A 20134-nucleotide genomic window follows, 5' to 3' on the forward strand; every position below is an offset into this window, starting at 1 on the left:
TGTTAAGCCTCCATGTGTTTGTGAGCCTTTTTGTTTTCTTTGTAGAATTTATTTCTAGTTTTATACTGTTGTGGTCTGAAAAATCGGTTGGTAGAATTTCAATATTTTGGAGTTTACTGAGGCTCTTTTTGTGAGCTAGTATGTGGTCTATTCTGGAGAATGTTCCATGTGCACTTGAGAAGAATGTATATCCTGTTGCTTTTGGATGTAGAGTTCTATAGATGTCTATTAGGTCCATCTGTTCTAGTGGGTTGTTCAGTGCCTGTGTGTCCTTAATTATTTTCTGCCCGGTGGATCTATTCTTTGGGGTGAGTGGTGTGTTGAAGTCTCCTAAAATGAATGCATTGTAGTCTATTTCCCTCTTTAGTTCTGTTAGTATTTGCTTCACATATGCTGGTGCTCCTGTATTGGGTGCATATATATTTAGAATGGTTATATCCTCTTGTTGGACTGAGCCCTTTATCATTATGTAGTATCCTTCTTTATCTCTTGTTACTTTCTTTGTTTTGAAATCTATTTTGTCTGATATTAGTACTGCAACCCCTGCTTTCTTCTCACTGTTGTTTGCCTGAAATATGTTTTTCCATCCCTTGCCTTTTAGTCTATGCTTATCTTTGGGTTTAAGGTGAGTTTCTTGTAAGCAGCATATAGATGGGTCTTGCTTTTTTATCCATTCTATTACTCTGTGTCTTTTGATCGGTGCATTAAGACCATTTACATTTAGGGTGACTATTGAGAGATATGTACTTATTGCCATTGCAGGCTTTAGATTCGTGGTTACCAAATGTTCAAGGTTAGCTTCTTTAGTATCTTACTGCCTAACTTAGGTCGCTTATTGAGCTATTATATACACTGTCTGGAGATTCTTTTCTTCTCTCCCTTCTTATTCCTCCACCTCCATTCTTCATATGTTGTGTGTTTTGTTCTGTGCTCTTATAGGAGTGCTTCCATCTAGAGCAGTCCCTGTAGGATGCCCTGTAGAGGTCGTTTGCGGGAAGCAAATTCCCTCAGCTTTTGCTTTTCTGGGAATTGCTTAATCCCTCCATCATATTTAAATGATAGTGGTGCTGGATACAGTATCCTTGGTTCAAGGCCCTTCTGTTTCATTGCATTAAGTATATCATGCCATTCTCTTCTGGCCTGTAGGGTTTCTGTCGAGAAGTCTGATGTTAGCCTGATCGGTTTTCCTTTATAGGTGACCTTTTTCTCTCTAGCTGCCTTTAAAACTCTTTCCTTGTCCTTGATCCTTGCCATTTTAATTACTATGTGTCTTGGTGTTGTTCTCCTTGGATCCTTTCTGTTGGGGGTTGTGTGTAATTCCATGGTCTGTTCGATTATTTCCTCCCCCAGTTTGAGGAATTTTTCAGCAATTATTTCTTCAAAGAGACTTTCTATCCTTCAAAGAGACTTTCTATCCCTTTTCCTTTTTCTTCTTCTTCTGGTATCCCTATAATACAAATATTATTCCTTTTGGCTTTGTCACATAGTTCTCTTAGTGTTGTTTCATTCCTGGAGATCCTTTTATCTCTCTCTATGTCAGCTTCTATACGTTCCTGTTCTCTGGCTTCTATTCCTTCAATGGCCTCTTGCATCTTATCCATTCTGCTTATAAATATTTCCAGGATTGTTTCACTTCTGTGATCTCCTTCCTGACATCTGTGATCTCCCTCTGGACTTCACCCCACTGCTCTTGCATTTTTCTCTGCATCTCATCCCATTGCTCTTGCATTTTTCTCTGCATCTCTGTCAGCATGTTCATGATTTTTATTTTGAATTCTTTTTCAGGAGTACTGGTTAGGTCTGTCTCCTTCTCAGGTGTTGTCTCTGTGATCTTTGTCTGCCTGTAGTTTTGTATTTTCATGGTGATGGAGATAGTTTGCAGAGCTGGTACAAGTGACCACTGGAAGAGCTTCCCTTCTTGTTGGGTTGTCGCCTTCCTCTCCTGGGAGATTAGCGACCTCTAGTGGGTTGTGTGTTGGGCAGCTCTGTGCAGACAGGTCTTCTGCTTCCTGCCCGGTTGCTATGGGGTTTATCTCCGCTGTTGCTGTGGGTCTGGCCTGGCTGGGGCTGTTCCTCCAAGATGGTGGAGCCCCATTGGAGGGGGAGTGGCCAGGAGGCTATTTATCTCCGTAAGGGTCCTCTGTGCTCCCTGCTGCCCAGGAGGTTAGAGTGCCCAGAGATCCCCAGATTCCCTGCCTCTGGTCTAAGCGACCTGTCCTGCCCCTTTAAGACTTCCAAAAAGCACTCTCCAAACCAAAACAACACCAGCAACAATGAGAGAGGGAACAGAAAAAAAAAAAAAGGAAAAAACACACGGTTTTTTTTTGTCCTCAGGCGCTGGTCCCAGGCACCCACTCACTGGTCCTGCTGCCCTGCCTCCCTAGCACCAGGGTCCCTGTCACTTCAAGGCTTCCAAAAAGCACCCGCCCACTGGTCCCACAGGGAAAAACGTGGGATATTCTTTCTCCTCAGGCGCCAGTCCCAGGCACCCGCTCACCAGTCCCACTGCCCTGCCTCCCTAGCACCGGGGTCCCTGTCCCTTTAAGGCTTCCAAAAAGCACTCGCCAAAACGTGAAAAAAAGAGGTGAAAAACGCACGATTTCCTCCGTCCTCAGGTGCCGGTCTCAGGCACCCGCCCACCGGTCCCACAGGGAAAAATGTGCGATATTCTTTGTCCTCGGGCGCCGGTCCCAGGCACCCACTCACTGGTCCTGCTGCTCTGCCTCCCTAGCACCAGGGTCCCTGTCCCTTCAAGGCTTCCAAAAAGCACCCGCCCACTGGTCCCACAGGGAAAAACACGGGATATTCTTTTTCCTCAGGCGCTGGTCTCAGGCATCCGCTCACCAGTCCTGCCGCCCTGCCTCCCTAGCACCGGGGTCCCTGTCCCTTTAAGGCTTCCAAATTGCACTCGCCAAAAAGAGAAAAAAAAAGGGGGAAAACGCGTGATTTCCTCCATCCTCAGGTGCCGGTCTCAGGCACCCGCCCTCTGGTCCCACAGGGAAAAACGCGCGATATTCTTTGTCCTTGGGCACCGTTCTCAGGCACCCACCCACCGGTCCCACATGGAAAAATGCGCAATATTCTTTGTCCTCAGGCGCCGGTCCCAGGCACCCGCTCACCAGTCCCACCGCCTTGCCTCCCTACCACCAGGGTCTCTGTCCCTTTAAGGCTTCCAAAAAGCACTCACCAAAAAGAGAAAAAAAAAGGGGAAAAATGCGTGATTTCCTCCGTCCTCAAGTGCCGGTCTCAGGCACCCGGCCACTGGTCCCACAGGGAAAAATGTGGGATATTCTTTGTCCTCAGGCGCCGGTCCCAGTCATCCGCTAACCAGTCCCACCGCCCTGCCTCCCTAGCACCAGGGTCCCTGTCCCTTTAAGGCTTTCAAAAAGCACTCGCCAAAAAAAAAAAAAAAACGCTCCGGTTTCTTTCCACCCGCTGGGAGCCGGGGGGAGAGGCACTCGGGTCCCGCTGGGCCGGGGCTTGTATCTTAACCCCTTCGCAAGGCGCTGGGTTCTTGCAGGTGTGGATGTGGTCTGGATGTTGTCCTGTGTCCTGTGGTCTCTATTTTAGGAAGATTTTTCTTTGTTATATTTTCATAGCTCTATGTGTTTTAGGGAGGAGATTTCCAGTGCTCTACTCACGCCGCCATCTTGGCTCCGCCCCTCAGAGACAACCAAATGAAACTAGAAAAACAAGACAGGTACACACAAAGAAATTTAAAAAGAAACAAACATATTAACAATATCTTAGAGCTGAGACATTCAATGAGCTGCAGAATTCAATAGAAGTTCAATTGATAATTTAACCATGTCAATGAATTAATCTTTCCCTTAGAACACAAGATGGTTGAAATTAACCAGAGAAAGAAATGAAAAAGCCTGTTAAAATGCCAGCCTGTGGGAATTACAGACATAATCAAAAGTAGCAGCATCCCCATTATGGGAATTCCATCAAGAGAAGAGAGTCCGAACAAAATGTATATTCAAAGAAATAGGGTCTGAAAACTCCCAAACATAAGGAGAAAAATCCATTAGGATCCACAAGAACACAGAACACAAAAATGTTGAGCTCAGTTAGTATTGCACTTAAGACACATTAGAAGAAAATGGTCCAAACTCAGTGACAAATGGAATTTCATGAGTGATTACAAAAGACAAGTAAATCTTTAGGTAGGAAACACCATAATATTGCCAGGGTATTAGTCAACAAAAATTTCCAGGCTGGGAGAGAAAAAGATTATATAATCAAATAAGGAGAGAAAAACATACTGGCAAGTAGGATTCCCATAAGCAGCAGAGCTGTAGATTAGAAGTGAATAACAGATAAAGACTTTCCAAAAAGAAATCTGAGGGCCTTCATCACCACTGGACCAACTTTACCAAAAGTGCTTAAGTGAGTTATCTGAGTGGAAGTAAAATAAGTATAATTATCATCATAATATAAGAAGATAGGGTAAAATTCACTGGTAATAGTTAAAATATATTCAAAGTTTGTCTAATACAGTAAAACTGCACCTTAAAACTTATATTGATATCTCTAGATCAAAAGTTGAAAACACAGTAAATATAACCATAATAAAAATAATATGCTGGATAGAAAATATTTTTAAAAGTATAAATCTGTAGCATCCATTACCAATATGTGAGGGGGAGGAGAAGTAAAAGTACAAAGATCAGGAGGGCTACTGAACATTAGTTGTTCGCTTAAAGTGTTATATATTAAGATATGTCATTTAAGTTGCATGATAACTACAAGGAAAGTTGGTATTATTACACAAAAGTACATGACAAAAACATCAAAGCATAATGATATCAGAATATATAAAAACATATGTAAGACAGCAAGATAGGAAGCAAAGAATAATGGATCATCCAGATTGAATATTGATATAAAAACAGAACTTGAAGAATGTAGACAAAATGTGGCTCACAGAAATATATAGAACTTAGCAGTGGACAAGAGCAGAATCTTTCCAGGTAAACATATGACATATTTGGGGACAGATCATCCATTAGACCTCAAAAAAATTCTGAACAAATTCAATAACTTGAACCGATACAAAGTATCTTCTCTAACAATTATGTGAAACTAAAATCAATAAGGATGAAAAATAGAAAAAGCTAATGACATAAGAAAACGAAAAGTGTCCTGAAAAAAACAAACCATGGAACAAAGAAGAAATCAAAGTGGAAAAACAGTATTTTTAGACAAATGAAAATGGAAATGCAACATACTGAAAATCATATGATGCAGAAAAATTTCCATATGGGAAGTACATGGCAATAAACACCTACATTAAGAAACAAGAAACCTCTCAAATAAACAACCTAAATCTGTGCTCCCAGAAACTAGGGGGAAAAAAAAACAGAGTCAAAAGTTAGAAGAAAAACAATAGAAAAGTTTAACCAATGCAAGTGCTGGCTTATAATGAGAAAACATACATTTCGAGTTGCTGCCTAGGCATTTTATAGTATGAGAATCTTGCTCACAATCAGAGTCTGAACATTTAGACAAAGACCTGAGTTACATAGTCCCGCAATTCCCACTGTGCTTTTCCCAGGCCACCATTTAAAATAATCACTCAGAGTTGAGCCTGCAAAACGTTAGAGTTTCCCCCACAGTCTCTAATAAGTATTAGGTGCTTCTCACCCCGCTCTCTACCTCCTGCTCAGTCATGACCTGGGAGGCAGGAGTTCCCTTACCTGGGGTTTAGAAGCAATAAATTATAACTTTTCTTGCTTTTTGTGGGTATTTTAAAATTTTGCTTCAATCTGGAGGTTTTCATGCCATCATAATGAGACCTCGGATGTGGAGGGTTATTTCTGACAAGGTACTATGTGACCATAGTGTCTACTTATTCAGCGTGCCATAATATCCATATATTTAATTAACAAATAACTTACAGGCTATATGACATATGGGGCTTATTTGAAAAGATCAACAATATTAACAAACACCTAAAAAATAAAAGAAAACAGAGAAGACACAATACAACGTTGTAAATGAAACAGGAGGTATCATTTACAACTGATACCACTGAAATAAAAAGTTCATAATAAGATACTATGAAAAATCATATACCAGTGAGGAGTCAGCAGAGGAGGAGGTCACTGTGAAAACCTCTTCCAAAGTGCACACCAAGGAAGGAACTACATTAAGCATCAACAAATCTCAAAGTGACCTGAAGACTGCAGAAGAGACTTTCTACACATGGCAAAGATAAAGGGGCAGAACCATATCAACTGGGATTCATGATGTTCCCCCATCCCAGCCTAGAAGCAGGAGGGATATTAGTGGAGTGGAAAACAGGTAAATGCTGAAGAGCATGGCCAATCTGGCGCTGGGGATCTGCTCTGGGAAGACAAGTTCACATTTCACTGGGCTCTTATGATTAATGAGGCTGGACATCAGGGAGAACAGGGGCACTATTGGGGACTGAGCCTCTGTCCCTTATAAAGACAGTCATTTCCTGTTGGTTCCAATAAGACCCAACACAGAAGCAGCATTTTGAAAAATATGCTAGCCTTGGGAAGTGTGCTGCAGGGATGGGGATATGAGAGAGCAGAAGTATAATGCTTCTCCAGGCCTCCTTCAGCCCAACTAGTCAGCACAAGCAGGAGCCAGCTCTAAATTCTCTACCTCACTGGCAGCACAAAACTTAAAAACTAAAGGAAAAGGCACTAGACAAAGAAGAATAAACAAAGCCAATAGGTAGTCAGAGGAGGGACATAATAAAGATCAGAAAACAAATAAATAAAACAGAGACTAATAAAATGACAGAAAAAATCAATAACAACATGACTTTGTTCTTTGAGCAGGTAAAGGAAACAGACAAATAGTCATACTTACCAGATTAAAGATGGCAGCATGAGAGGAGAGACAGAGGCTTCCTCCTAAAACTGGATACAATTAGAAAATGTAATTGGTGCAACTAATCCTGAGAGAGCAACAGGAAAGAGGATCGCATCAGACTGCATACACCTGGGGAAAAGAGCAGACCTCACTGAACGGGGTAACGTCCAGAGCTGTGGCTCACTGGACCCAAGGCCCTCCCCCACCCCAGCTCACCTGTAGGAGGAAGAGAAACAGAGCAGGGAGGGAGTGGAAGGCTTGGGACTGCTGAATACCTAGCTCTGCAGACCTGCTCTGGGAGCACAAACCTACATTTCATGGTGCTTTCATGAGACTCGCATGACTACCAGGTTGGAAAGTTAATACAGGCAGAGTTCCAGGGAAGACTGGGATTCTGGCTGCTTGTGGAAATCAGGGATCCATATCTGGCTGCTCTGGGACAAAAACTTATACCTATGTGACCAGTCCACTGGCTCAGGCAGTAGAGACAGGCACAGGAGCCAGGAGGTGGGGAACAGCTCTTTCCTACCCCTAGGAACCAGTACCGCTCCCCTGCAATCCCCGACACAGTTCAGGGACTGAGCAGCTCCAGAATAGAGCTTCTGGACACTAGAGGGTGCCATACAGAAACAGGAAAAGCCAACTCCCAAGAATGATTTAAATGATATGGACCTTGTGACATTTCCTGAAAGGGAGTTCAAATAAAAATAATCAACAACCTAATGGAGGTACAGAAAGACATCCAAGACCTCAGGAATGAATTCAGCTCAGAGATCCATTGTTGAAGAACACGATGGAGTGTATTAAAAGGAGGTTGGATACGGTGGAGGAGACAATAAATGAAATAGGAACTAGAGAAGAGGAATACAAAGAAGCTGAGGCACAGAGAGTAAAAAGGATCTCTAAAAATGAAAGAATATTGAGAGAACTGTGTGACCATTTGAAGTGGGACAATATTCGCATTATAGGGATACCAGAAGAAGAAGAAGAGAGAGAGAAAGGGCTAGAAAGTGTCTTTGAGGACGTAGTTCCTGAAAACTTCCCCAATCTGGGGAAGGAGATAGTCTCTCAGGCCATGGAGATCCACAGATCCCCCTACACAAGGGACCCAAGGAAGACAACAACAAGGCACATAGTAATTAAAATGGGAAAGTGCCAGAGTCCAGCTCCAGTGAGGGGGGTGTGAAGCCCAAAAGGATGAGACAGATTCAGCATGTGTAGAGACAGGACATGGAGTCAGATGGAGGTGGTCTCTCGACAAAGTGCCAATGACAGCTTTATTTATACCATTTTCCACAAGGATATGATTATTTTTTATTATTTTGATGATTAACTAGAATACACAGTTGATTAATAGTATAGGCAAGCTTTTTTCTTTCTTTTACTTTCTAATCTATTCATGGTTGTTCAAGCGTTATACAGGTGATTGTTTTTCTGTTCTTTGACTAAAACTTTTCTTATAACATGTACTCTATTGTGTTTTACGTTTTCATGCAATGCAGTTTCTAAGTAGTGCAAGTGACCATAGGAGCGTGCAGTATGTAGCAGTGACTATGGAGTCTATCAGCTCAGCGTGAAATACAGGTCACCTAGTGCCACAGTTAGCTAGGATTCTTTCCCACAAAAATTTTCTTAGAGGATTTCATAAATTTATAATCAATCTAAAATCATAAACTCATATCTTCACTTTATACTCCTTTATAGGGCACAGTAGGCAGCAAATTAAATTTCTCCTTCTTATCTACATTTCTCTTTATTCTGCGTAGATACCAAAATCTCCTTGACATATGGTACACAGGTCTTTAAGACTCCACTACTGAAGGGACTAAACAAGTTTTTACATGGTGAAAAATGCAAGGGCTTTCATATCATAGAAACTGTTTCTGTTTTAACTACAAACCTTAAACTATAAACAATCAAGTCAAATATGATGTATGATTATTCATTTGATTTTTATACTTTATATGTGAATCTAATAAAATGTTAATGTAGTAGGTAAATGCAAGATATAGATAGAAAGCATGATTTAGAACTGTAAGAAGGCAGGTGTAGATGATCAGGTTTGTGCCTACAGACCAGGTCTTAATCCAAGCTAGGCAAGGGCAACAAAACATCCATGGGTGTAGAAGATTTCTCTCAAAACTGGGGGTGGGGGGGTTGAGGTTCTAAGCCTCACCTCTTCTGGCTCCCTTTTTCTCACCTGTTGGTCCCCCTGTGACTGTGCCTGTCTTAGATTGTTCCTCTCTTGAGGAATGGTACCCACCTCTGGCTAACCAGCCATCTTACGGGGCCATACAGGGGGATATAAAGCTGGTAAGTGAGAGAGAAGTAATATTTTTTGAAAAGGTTAATTTTTCACTTCTTTGCAGATTTATGCTCCATGGCTTCTATGCCCAGCACTTGTTTTGAGGTATCCTTACTTCCTGGAAAAGTATTGTACTTGGTAATTTCACATATGAGGCACAAATTCTAGTAAATGGCCATAATTAGGAAAGAAGAAAAACAAACTATAGAAGTAGTAGGGGTAAGAAAACATGAGATGATTAATTAAGTGTCAACAGGGTTTTTCTATTCAATATTTTCTCATGACTCTATTTCTACAAAACTTTCCATCACTAGCTTCAGTAGCATTATAAACAAGGGGGGCATTCTCAGTGGAAATGGGGTGGTCAATGTTTGACTAACTAACAGCAGGTTACGGCACATTATGCTAAGATTGCCATTTGGCCCCTGCATGTTCTATTCTTCAGGAGCACTGTCCTGAAAAGCTTTGGGGAAGTTTATGTTCTCAACTTTTCCGTGCTGCTTAGCAAAGGTTAGCTTAGTCTTTAGCAACAATGCAAGTAAAAACAAAGTCAATAGTATAATGGAAAATAACAAAATCAAGGTGGGTAATAGAGGGAGCCAGCTGCAAAGGCTCCTGCCTTATGGGGGTCTTCTTTCAGCATGAGCTTCGCTACACAGCTTGAGTAGCATGGCTCCCAGCAGGAAAGATCAAGGATAAGGACAAACTGTTAAAAGAAGCCAGAGGCAGAAATAAGATCACATACAAAGGAAAGCCCATCAGACTAACATCAGACTTCTCAACAGAAAACTTACAGGCCAGAAGGGAGTGGCATGATGTATTTAATGCCATAAATCAGAAGGGCCTGGAACCAAGATTACTTTATCTGGCAAGTTTATCATTTAAATTTGAAGGAGGGATTAAACAATTTCCAGATAAGCAAAAGCTGAGAGAGTTTACCTCCCACGAACCATCTCTGCAGTCTATTTTGGAGGGGCTGCTATAGATGGAAGTGTTCCTAGTGTTGGATAGCTGTCACCAGAGGTAGTAAAACCATGGTAGGGAGGGTGGAGCAGCTGATTGTGAGACAAATGCAAAATTAAATTGACTATCCCCAAAGTCAATCAAGGGACAGACAGAATTTGATAACTAATACATAAAGAATGAAGGAGGAGAAATAGAAAAGAAACTTTAGATTGTGTTTGTAACAGCATACTAAGTTAGTTAATGTAGACAGACAGTAATGAAAGAAATCTGGGACTTTTGGTAACCATGAATCTAAAGCCTGAAATGGCAAGAAGTACACACCTATCAATAACCACCTTAATTATAAATGGACTGAACGCACCAATCAAAAGACATAGAGTCACTGAATGGATTTAAAAAAAGACCCATCTATATGCAGCTTACGAGAGACTCATCTTAAACCCAAAGACATGCACAGACTAAAAGTCAAGGGATGGAAAAAGATATTTCATGCAAACAACAGAGAGAAAAAAGTAGGTGTTATAGTACTAGTATCAGACAAAATATACTTCAAAACAAAGAAAGTAAAAGATAAAGAAGGACATTACATAATGACAAAGGGTTCAGTCCAACAAGAGGATATAGCCATTATAAATATATATGCACCCAATACAGGAACACCAGCATACGTGAAACAAATACTAACAGAACTAAACGAGAAAATAGATGGCAAAGCATTCATTTTAGGAGACTTGAACATACCATTCACTCCTAAGGACAGATCCACCAGACAGAAAATAAGTAGAGACACAGAGTCACTAAGCAACACACCAGAACAGATGTACCTAATAGACATCTACAGAACTTTACAGCAAAAGCAACTCGATACACATTCTTCTCAAGTGCACATGGAACATTCTCCAGAATAGACCACATACTAGGCCACAAAAAGAGCCTCAGTAAATTAAAAAGATTGAAGTTCTACCAACGAAATTTTCAGACCACGAAGGAATAAAACTAGAAATAAATTGTACAAGGAAAGGAAAAAGGCTCACAAACACATGCAGGCTTAACAACACACTTCCACATATTCAATGGATCTATGACCAAATTAAAATGGAGATCCAGCAACATATGGAAATAAATGACAACAACAACAAAAAGCCCCAACTTCTGTGGGATGCAGCGAGAGCAGTCTTAAGAGGAATGTATATAGCAATCCAGGCATATTTAAAGAAGGAAGAACAAACCCAAATGAATAGTCTAACATCACAACTATCGAAACTGGAAAAAGAAGAACAAATGAGGCCTAAAGTCATCAGAAGGAGGGACATAATAAAGATCAGAGAAGAAATAAGCAAAATTGAGAAGAATAAAACAATAGAAAAAATCGATGAAACCGAGATGGTTCTTTGAGAAAATAAACAAAATTGATAAGCCTCTAACAAGACTTATTAAGAGAAAAACAGAATCAACACACATCAACAGAATCAGAAATAAGAAAGGAAAGGTCAGGACAGACCCAACAGAAATACAAAGAATTATTAGAGAGTACTATGAAAACCTATATGCTAAGAAGCTAGAAAACCTAGAAGAATTGGACAACTTCCTAGAAAGATACAACCGTCCAAGACTGACCAAGGAAGAAACACAAAATGTAAACAAACCAATTTCCAGCAAAGAAATTGAAGCGGTAATCAAAAAAACTACTCAAGAACAAAACGCCTGGGCCAGAGGGATTTACCTCGGAATTTTATCAGACACGCAGAGAAGATATAATACCCATTCTCCTTAAAGTTTTCCAAAAGATAGAAGAGAAGGGAATACTCCCAAACTCATCTGATGAACATAGATGCAAAAATACTCAATAAAATATTAGCAAACCGAATTCATAAATATATCAAAAGGATTATACACCATGACCAAATGGGATTCATCCCAGGGATGCAAGGATGATACAACATTCGAAAATCCATCATCATCATCCACCATAAAAACAAAAAGAAAGACAAAACCACATGATCATCTCCATAGATGCTTAAAAAGCATTCAACAAAATTCAACATCCATTCATGATAAAGTCTCTCAGCAAAATGGGTATAGAGGGCAAGTACCTCAACATAATAAAGGTCAAATAAGATAAAACCACAGTCAACATCATAATAAACAGCGAGAAGCTGAAATCTTTTCCTCTGAGATTGGGAACAAGACAGGGATACCCACTCTCCCCACTGTTATTTAACATAGTACTGGTGGTCCTAGCCACGGCAATTAGACAAAACAAAGAAATACAAGGAATTCAGATTGGTAAAGAAGAAGTCAAACTGTCACTATTTGGAGATGACATGTTATTGTACATAAAAATACCTTAAAGACTCCACTCCCAAACTACTAGAACTGATGTCGGAATACAGAAAAGTTGCAGGATACAAAATTAACACACAGAAATCTGTTGCTTTCCTATACACTAACAATGAGCCAATAGAAAGAGAAATCAGGAAAACAATTCCATTCACAATTGTGTCAAAAAGAATAAAATAGATAGGAATAATCCTAACCAAAAAAGTGAAAGACCTATACCCTGAAAACTATAAGACACTCTTAAGTGAAATTAAAAAGGACACTAACAAATCGAATCTCATCCCATACTCTTGGCTACAAAGAATTAATATTATCAAAATGGCAACCCTGCCCAAAGCAATATACAGATTTGATGCAATCCCTATCAAATTACCAACAACATTCTTCAATGAACTGTAACAATAGTTCAAAAATTGATATGGAAACATCAAAGACCCCGAAAAGCCAAAGCAATCATGAGAAAGAAGAATAAAGTAGGGGGGGTGTGGTCTCACTCCTCAACTTCAAGCTCTACTACAAAGCCATAGTAATCAAGACAACTTGGTACTGGCACAAGAACAGAGGCACACACCAGTGGAGCAGATTAGAGACGCCAGACATTAAACCAAACATATATGGTCCATTAATGTTCAATAAAGGAGCCATGGTCTTACAATGGGGAAATGACAGTCTCTTCAACAGATGGTACTGGCAAAACTGGACAGCTACATGTAAGAGAATAAAACTGGATTACTGTCTAACCCCATACACAAAAGTAAACTCCAAATGGATCAAAGACCCGAATGTAAGTCATGAAACCAAAAAACTCTTATAAAAAATCATATGCAAAAATCTCTTGGACATAAACATTCATGGCTTCTTCCTGAACATATCTCCATGGGCAATAAAAACAAAAGCAACAATGAACAAGTGGGCCTATATCAAGATGAAAGCTTCTGTGCAGCAAAAGACACCATCAATAGAACAAAAACGTACCTTACAGAATTGGAGAATATATTTGTAAATGACAGATCCGGTAAAAGCTTTACATCCAAAATACATAAAGAGCTCATAAAAGCTCAACAAACAAAAAGCAAATAATCCAATTAAAAAATGAGCAGAGGAGCTGAAAAGACAGTTCCCTACGAAAAAATTCTGATGGCCAACAGACACATGAACAGATGCTCCACATCACTAGTTATCAGAGAAATTCAAATTAAAACCACAATGAGATATCACCTCACACCAGTAAGGATGGCTACCATCCAAAAGACAAACAACAACAAATGTTGGCGAGGTTGTGGAGAAAGGGGAACCCTCCTACACTGCTGGTGGGAATGTAAATTTGTTCAACCATTGTGAAAGCAATATAGAGATTCCTCAAAATGCTCAAAATAGACTTACCATATGACCCAGGAATTCCATTTCTAGGAATTTACTCTAAGGATGCAGCACTCCAGATTGAAAAATACAGATGCACCCCTATGTTTATCACAGCACTCTTTACAATAGACAAGAAATGGAAGCAGCCAACTGTCCATCAGTATATGAATGGATAAAGAAGTGGTACATATACACAATGAAATATTATACAGCCATAAGAAGAAAACAAATCCTACAATTTATAACAACATAGATGGAGCTAGAGCGAATTATGCTCAGTGAAATAAGCCAAGTGGAGAAAGAAATACCAAATGATTTCATTCATCTGTGAAGTGTAAGAACAAAAGAAGAACTGAAGGAACAAAACAGCAGCAGAATCACAGAACCCAGGAATGGACGAACAGTTACCAAACGGTAAGAGACTGGGGAGAATGGGAGGGTAGGGAGGGATAAGGGTGGGGGAAGAAGAAATAGGGTATTATGATTAGCATGTGTAATGTGGGGGGTGGGGGAAAGGGGAGGGCTGTGCAACACAGAGAAGACAAGTAGTGATTCTACAACATCTTACTATGCTGATGGAAAGTGTAATGGGGTTTGTTGGGGGGACTTGGGATAGGGGAGAGCCTAGTAAACATAATGTTCTTCATATAATTGTAGATTAATGATAAAAAATAGTAAATAAATAAATAAACAAATAGGCAATAAATGATGAATAAAGTCGTTTAAAAAATAAACTTCTTAAAATGAAAAAATATATAGTCATAGTTACCAAGAAAAAAAGGAGAGGACACAGAAACAATATCAGACATGAAAAAGAAGTTACATATCTCATAAATTTAAAAAGTTATATGAAAATTATGCAAACTATATAGCAGTAAATTAGACAGCCTAGAAAAATGGGATAAATTTCTAGAAATGTACAATTACCCAAGGCTGACCCAGGAATAAAAAGAAAATTTGAACAAATTAGAGGTAATGACATAGAATAGGTAATAATAATTTTAAAAAACTCCCCAGAAGGAAATTACCAGAACCAGATTGGGGAATTTTTCAGAAGTTACTTCCTCAGAGACCATTTCTATCCCTTTTACTCTCTTGTCTTCTGGTACCCTAAAAGGCAAGTAGTATTTCATTTCGATTGGTCACACAGTTCTCTTAATATTTTTTCACTCCTAGAGATCCTTTTTTCTCTCTTTGCCTCAGCTTCTTTGTATTCCTCTTTTCTAATTTCAATTCCATATATCATCTCCTCTACATCTAATCTGCTTTTAAATTTTTCCATTATGTTTCATTTCAGATATTGCATTCCTTAATGGTTGAATCTCAGTCCTAAATTCTCCCAAGAGTTCTTGAATATTTTTGTACCTGCATGAACATGTTTATGATTTTTATTTTGAAATCTCTTCCAGAAATATTGAAGAGTTCAGTTTCACTTGTCCCTGTTTCAGGTGTTTGGGGAATTTTTGTTTGAACCAGGTTCCTTTGACGTTTCATATTTGTATGTGGCACTCTCTAGTGCCCAGAAGCTCTACTCTCTGGAGTTACTCAGCCTCAGGAACGATGTTGCAGGTCACAGTGGCATAGCGCTGGTGCCTAGTGTTTGGAAAGAACTTTATCTGTTTTCCCAGCTGCTGTGCCTGTCTCCACTGCCAGAACTAGTGGGCAGAGCACATAGGTGTAAGCTTCTATGCTTTGCAGTTTTAGGATTGTAGGAGGGGACTTCCTCTAGCTGGCCTGACTCCACAGCTGCTGCTTTGTGAGCCTCTGCTGGCCAGGAGGAAGGTGCAACAGGCTGCATATCATGGTGGGGTGCCTCGTAGCTGTGTAGCCAGCCAGGGGGATGGAGCACCTGAAGCTCCTAAAACTTCCCAATCTGTTGGGCAGTATGCGCTTGACAATTTTGTCCACATGTCCTTTCTCCTGAGCAGCAAGCTCTGTGAAATCCTTGCTCCTTTAGCAGCCCTCTCACTGTTAGGAAGTCTCCCAGACTACCCCCTTTTCTTTTTTCCCTGAGCAGTAAGAAATGGATCATGTTTTCCATAGCAGCTGGAATCTGTCTCTCCAATAATTTCTCATATTTTAGCTTTCCAACCCTAGTAATCTCCAGAACAACATGCAATGTAGGTTCATGCTCCCAGAGGAGATCTCCAGGGCTGCGTGTTCAGCAGCCCTAGGCTTCCACCTCCTCCCCACACTATTTCTCTTCCTCCTGACAGTGAGCTGTGGTTAGGGAAGGGCTTGGGTCCTGCTGGATCACAGCTTTGGTATGTTACCCTCTTCTGTGAGGTCTGTTCTTTTCTGAAGGTTTATGCAGTCTGACACAGCCTTCTTTCCTGTTGTCCTTTTAGGATTAGTTGAATTAACTATATTTTCGTATTATGTGTGGTTTTGGGAGGAGGCCTCTCTCTCACGTCTCACACTGCCATCATTAATCCGCTCTCATCTTTTCCATCTTAAATACAGTTGGGGTGCTCCCCAGACAAGTGTTGCACACCAGGCATCTCAGATTGTTTTGTGCCAGATTTACTCTCTAACAATCCTCCAAGTCCCTCACCTCCAGTGGGGATCCCACCAATTCTGAGGCCACCATCACTGCTTTTCCTCATAGATGTTATCTTGTAACTATGAGTGTTCAGGTCTCAGTTTGTGTGAAAACTAAATCAAATCTGGAGAGGGCTCCTGATCCCTGAGCTCTGAAAATATGACCCTGCTCATTTCCCTGATGATTTCTTTGCTCAGCTCCTTGAGCTTCCTCCCAGTGGACAGAGGCGCCAAACAACTTGAGAATTTCCCACAGAAGAGAATTTCCTACTGATAGAAAGAAGGGCTTCTCTCTAATTATTTGTCCATGATTTCAGCCCTCTTGTCAGTGTTATATGTCTGAAATGTGTATCACCTACTTCGACACACATTGGGAAGCAACATCTGGGTTTTTAAGCAGTGCATTCCCTCATAAAAAATTTTTCTCTCAAGTTGAATGTTATGTTCTTTATGTGCCTGAGGCAGTATTTTAGGCACTTCCTACTCATTATACATTTGCAATTATTACCCTTGCTTTCAGCATTTAAGGAAACAGAAGATAGATAACAAGTAAAATAAGAATAATCACATCTATTTCAGCATGAGGAAATAATAATTCATGAAATTGTTAATCCATACAGAATATATGTTAATTTTTATAGATTTCTGAAATTACTTCTTATAACTAACAATAGATCCTGATTTTAAAATATTAATACCTGCAGTGAAATATAAATAATATAAACACTCTTTTAAAAACCCCTAGGTAATATAATTTTAATATAAACCTAAGAAGCATACACAATGAAGGCAGAAATTAGCTCAAATGATTTCTTTAGTATATTCCACATATTATGAACACTCAATTAAAGATATGTCTGTGTTAGACGTAGCGACACTGTAAAGAACTAATATTTAACTTTTCCTTATAAAAACTCTTGTTCAAGACAACAGCTTTTTTATAATGGCTCATAGAATACATTTACACTTCTAGGTACTGAAAGAATTAATTTGGTAGATCAGCATCAAGGATTTTAACTCTCTCTGAGATTTCCTAGCTTAATGTTGAGCTACTTTGTTAAGCCTGTCCTTTTCCACCCAACCAACATCAAAAAAGAAATGCTTTTCCTTGAGGCACACCTGTGAGTTTATTCTCTGGTCTGATTCCCCAGGTCCCTGACTGGCAGCTGCCTCTCCTGGTCTGCTCCCTCCTCCTCCCCTCCTGTGAGTTCTTGGGAGGACATAGGGGAGACCCCAGAGCCTCAGAGCTGCAACCATGTGCCTTTTCTTAGGGATCCACAAAATGGTCTTTTGTCAGTGAGAGGATAAGTGAGTTCCCCCTGTTCCGGGTGGGATGGAGGCCTAATACTACTTCCTATTACAATAGATTAGAACAAATCTTCCTGGATGAAGAGAATCTTCACATCACATGCAAAATTTTTTAATAAGGAAACAGTCTTTTATAGCAAAGCTTTTCAGAAATTAAAGCATGATCAAAATGTAAGTAACCTTTATTTAGCACTTTTGGATAGAAAAAAATATGCCTTGTCTATACAAAGGATTATTTTTCTGACATATTAACAAAGTTTTCTGGTAAGTTTGATCCTTTCATCTGATATTGTATATATGTAGACCCTGATTCAAAACCTATATTTACTCTAAAATAATCATGAGTTTCATTAAAATTTCAATTAGTCTCAAATACGATTAAAAGAGAAAAATCCCACAGTTAAAAAAAGATAGTAGTGAGCATAGGAAAAAGCAGACACACATGCATACACATGTAGGCATGCAAAAGCACACTCATATATATGCAAATAGAAAAGTATAAGAATGTGGTTTGGATATAGCCATTTGTCAAAACATACGCAGAAATACAGTAAGTAGCATTTGTTCCTGTCCCAATGAATTACAAAATATAACAAAAAGTCACACAGTAAAGTTAAAAATCAAAACACCTCTCTCGTATCCTTCAAGAACCTGTAATTTTGGATACCTTTGCCTATGTATTCTAAAATCACCTCCCAATTTCATTTTTGAGAATAAATTCTGTCAATATATAGTATTTAACTTATGAAATAGATAGTGAACATTTTAATTAATGTTATATATTAAAGATATATTCCAATAAGTATGTTTTTATTTACATACAAATTAACCCTACAGATCATTCTGTAAGCCAGAAAGGATAATGACTCATGAGCCCTTGCCAACTAAACAATGATTAGAAACATTTATCAAAATTATAATACAGAAAAAAGGGTTTCTCTGTGGTTATTTCTTTTTCCAAAGCTCTCCTTAAAATAGATTTAAGAGAAATATCTCACTGTTCTAGAAATTTGTTATAAAAGAATTTATCTGCCAAATGTATCCACATCTCAGGGCTTTTCATATGTGTGTTTTACAGCACCATCATCATTACCAGTATATGCTTTATCCTCATCAGAGAATGAGCTGTTCTGAGTATTTCAGCTCTGAAATTAGTTTTATGTGTAGAACTGCAGTGTGGTCACTCAAACCCAGTGGTTTTCTGTAGAGGTGACTCCGTATTTCTTCTGCTACCAAAAGAAGTGGTGTCCAGGATCCACAAAAAGGACACCAGCATTTTCTGTCTCAGCGCTCATGTGCTCTGGGTCAGGGAGCTTCCAAACCCAGGAGACCACATAGACGGGGAATGGCTCGACCTGGAAATGAGACTGCTCACTATCTTGACAAATTGTGCATCACTCACTGGACAGTCATTATCTGGACTCCAGACACAGTAGTTTTCTAAGCCAGAACAATACTTGATGCTGACATATCCTAGGAGACTGAGCTATATTTGCTGTTTCATATACACATGCAATCCAGGTTCAGGTCAGATTTGGGAATCTATAAATGTACTCAGGCATTATCAGAAATGTTTCCATCACTTTTTCATGTGCTCCATTTCACGGTTGAATCCTTTGTTATTTGTTTGGACTTTATAAAAGCCATTTGAAGATGAGGAAAAAATTGCTGTTTTATATCTTAGATAATTGAGACAGAGACACTGAACAAAAATCAGGAACACTTGAATAATAGGCAATTGTATTTAAGGTCATGGCCAGAGGAGGAGGAAATGTAACTTTTGGTGACCCATGGAATTTTAGTTAGAAGTTTTGTTATTCTTCCTATTGAATTCAGAAAATTTCTTAGAAATTTGAAAAAGCTGATATTAGAGGTGGAGGGTCTTGTCATCTAGACCCAGGGTGGAGTAAACAAATATACTGGAAAGAATATATTCTGAAGGTGTAAACACAAGCAATAAGTAATGCATAATTAATTCTTATTAAAAAACAGAACTAGAAGGACTTACACATGCTTTGAATTGAGAGAACATTCTCTTTTTCCTGCCGTTTATACACAAATATTTAAGTGCAGTAGCTGCACATGTCCTTAAACACCCTTTCCATTGGTGAGAATTGCAGGACCTACTGAGATGAGGTTGTTAGCACCAATCAATGGCCTGGTTCTAGTTTCCTATAATTTAACATTCATGTTGGATTAAAATTAAATGTACTTTATTGATTTCTAATCTACATCTATTGCTTACAGCCTGCCAAGATCTCCCTATGCTGTGTGTCTCTTCAGAGAACAGGGAGGCATAGAAGTCAGTGAAAAACCATCCTCTCTCATCTAGGCCATTTACTGGCTTTGTCCCTTTACACTGGGGCTGGAGGTGGGGGAATAGTCACCCTCTGTCTGTCCTACTATCCTCAATTCTGAAATCCTTGCAATAGTGGCACCTTACTCTCTGTTAATTGTGCA

This window comes from Manis javanica, chromosome 14 (assembly GCF_040802235.1).
Source record: "Manis javanica isolate MJ-LG chromosome 14, MJ_LKY, whole genome shotgun sequence".
Taxonomy (NCBI): domain Eukaryota; kingdom Metazoa; phylum Chordata; class Mammalia; order Pholidota; family Manidae; genus Manis; species Manis javanica.